Below are 3257 nucleotides of genomic sequence, written 5' to 3'. Positions count from 1 at the left end.
GAGACCCACCATTGCTGTAAATAATTTTGAACTAAAGCCAGATACAATTCAAATGATACAACAATTTGTTCAGTTCGATGGTTTGTAAAACAAAGATCCAAATACTCATTTAGCCAATTTCCTAGAAATCTATGATACTTTCAAAATTAATGGTGCCACTGATGATGCCATTCGCTTACGGTTATTCCCTTTCTAGTTGAGGAACAAAGCAAAATAGTGGTTAAACTCTCTACCACAAGGTTCCATCACTACATGGGCCCAAATGGCAGAAAAGTTCCTCTTGAAGTACTTCCCACTGGCTAAGATAGCCAAGTTGAACAATGATATCTCCTCCTTTGTGTAGATCGATTTAGAGACTTTATATTATGCATGAGAGAGGTACAAGGATTTATTGAGAAGGTGCCTTCACCATGGGTTACCTTTATGGTTACAAGTTCAAACCTTCTAAAACGATTTGAATCCCTCAACTAGGCAATTAATCAATGTAGCAGCCGGTGGAATTCTGAATAATAAAACACCTGAAGTGGCTTATGAGTTTATAGAAGAGATGGCACTCAATAATTATCAGTGGCAAGTTATGAGAACAAAGCTGATGAAAGCAGCCAGTGTTTTCAACTTAGATACAGTCACCATGTTATCAAATCAGGTAGAACTTTTGAATAAGAAAATTGGTGGTTTATATGATTCCACGCAGGTACATCCGGTGATGCAATGCTATACAAATGGAAGAGGTTTAAGTAATCCAAAATGTTTACCCTTCGCTCCTAGCAAAAAGAACGAACAAATCAATTATATGGGTAATAATTTTAGTCCTCAAAATAACCCTTATAGTAATAACTATAATGCAGGTTAAAGGAACCATCCCAATTTCTCTTGGGGTGGTCAAGGAAATCAAAGAACACAACCCCCTCCGAGCTTTCAACAACAACCTTACCAGCAAGAAAAAAAGCTGAACCTTGAGGAGATGTTGATGAAGTTTATCTCCGTGTCAGAAACATGTTTTTAAAACCCTGAACAATCACTTAAAAATCAACAAGCATTGATTCAAGGACTCGAGAATCAAATTGGTCAACTTGCTAAATTAATCTCGAAAAGACCATAAGGTAGTTTGCTTATGTAACCTTTCAAACCCGGCCTAGACGTTATGGCTAGATTGAGAAGGCTACATTAGCGACTGAAATAGCCAAGCTAACTTACGTTACTTTTGAAAACCTTAAATAAACTCATTCTTAGAGAAAATCGTAGTTATACTTTGAGTTAGCTTAAAAGCATTCACTCATTAAGTCGTGTATACCTAGGATTCATTTTTTTGTTGATAGTGTTGTTTTATAAAAATCGTTTGCTTGTCGCTCTTCTTTAAAAAAAACTCGATGCTGAACAAATGCAGCTAAAAAACCATTTTTCAAGTCATTTTGGAAACTTTGTTGCCTTATCAATTTGTTTTTCAAAAATAGTTCCTTTTCAATGCAATGGAGACTAAGGAACAATATCAAATTTTACTTAAGCTCGATATTATGCCTTATCAGGTTATTATGATTGAGTAATCCATGCATACAAAAATCCTAGAAGAAAAGTTACCAAGCCACAGGCCATAAGTCATTAAAAATTACAAACCAAAACAAATAGAGACTGATTAATACTTATTAAAAATTGTCCGAGGTCAAAGGTGATTCTCCGAATGCCAAGTCTGATCCTAATTTTGAGGTTTACTTGAAAAGTTAAACACTATTTGGGGGTGAGCTTATGAAAAGCTCAGTGTGAGTCGAACAATTATTGAAACATATAAAAAAATCAAATACAGTGAAACATATTAGCATTAACAAAAGAAAACAGAACCATCATAGGAATTTCATATCATTACATAGACATTATCAATATTGATGTCAAACGATGTATGAGCATGGATCATTATTCATCCGAATAACAATTATTAATTTCAATACCATTCAATACAACAAAATACAATACGTAGCATAAATTAATAACATTCGAATATATCGTGCACATGATGCAATGCAAGAAGGTTCCTACCCATACCATCCGCTACACATCACGTGTTCCCCAAAACTCATAATCTAAACTCCAAAACATGATGGGTTTAAGCCATTGTGGTTAAAACCACTGATAACAAAATGCAAAAAATTCTACCAGTAAAAATGCAGACAAGATGCCAGTAAAAATGCGATAAATTGCCATTCCCTTCGGTACTCTAGGTGCAGTGCACTGACTACGAATAATGCTGACTTAATATGCCACCAATTCTCCACAGAACTCCTCTGTCAACCACAAAATCCCAACCCAATGCATATGCAATATGTCACACTATCTCATACATAATCATATCTCAATACTTTTCACATTCATTTGACATGCTCAACATGTCCTCAATAATCACATACTTTTAGTAAATGGAAACAGTACTCTAATCTTTCAAATTACCATTTTGTTGGTATCAATCAATATCGTTCAATTTCACATACTTTATGGATTTTCATTGTGCATAAATAGCACCCTTTTCCATACAAAATATAATAAATATCTCAGGCATTTAAATCATATATAAGCTTATTATCTCAACATATTATATCATTCAGTAAAACATTCTAATATCTCATAACTCAAATATGCAATTACAAATTCAATCAAACATTCATACTATCAAACTAGCAATTTTGCCAATATGTCAATCTTTTAAGGCTCGAAACATACCTAGGTCGACCAATCACAAAATCAATACATTTGCTATTTTGTCAATCCAATCAGCAAGCTAATTTATCAAAAATAACATGATATTTAACATTTTCAAACAATTTTATGAGTTTAGGAGCCACACCTTATTTTTTGCTTCCTCGCAGCACACTAACGAATCTTATAATTTTCCTTAATAATTCCTTAAATGAACCTAAACAAAAATTTAGTATAAATTAAATCAATTCGTCTCTTAAGCAGCCCTAAAACTCCCACTTATGGGTTCCAACTAATCATCAAAATTACTACTATTTTATGAATCCAAACTAGTCAAATTTCTTACATTATTTTGTTGCGAACCATGCGCGCGAATGATTTTCGGCTTTACGATTGATTTGAGGTGTTCCAGTTAGAACATAAAAAATTTATATACTAGAAAATCAGTAGCTAATATGGATTAAATCCCTCATTTAATAAACCCATAACTTTTTCCCAACAACTTTGTCGAAACAACAAACTAGTTTACAATTAATCGCACTTACACTTCTTGAATTGTAAGATCCGAATGG

General features: G+C 33.4%; 1 non-coding gene across 1 annotated transcript; it reads right to left on the bottom strand.

The window, feature by feature from the left end:
- Positions 1 to 310: 310 nt before the first annotated feature.
- On the bottom strand, positions 311 to 417 carry LOC128287158 (small nucleolar RNA R71). The gene has a single exon (XR_008277854.1). It is a non-coding gene; the product is annotated as a small nucleolar RNA R71 (small nucleolar RNA).
- Between the last annotated feature and the right edge of the window lie 2840 nt (positions 418 to 3257).

The sequence above is a fragment of the Gossypium arboreum genome, chromosome 13 (genome assembly GCF_025698485.1).
Source record: "Gossypium arboreum isolate Shixiya-1 chromosome 13, ASM2569848v2, whole genome shotgun sequence".
Taxonomy (NCBI): Eukaryota; Viridiplantae; Streptophyta; class Magnoliopsida; order Malvales; family Malvaceae; genus Gossypium; species Gossypium arboreum.
Note: the sequence above shows the minus strand (reverse complement) of the source record. Positions and strands in the feature narration are given on the sequence as shown.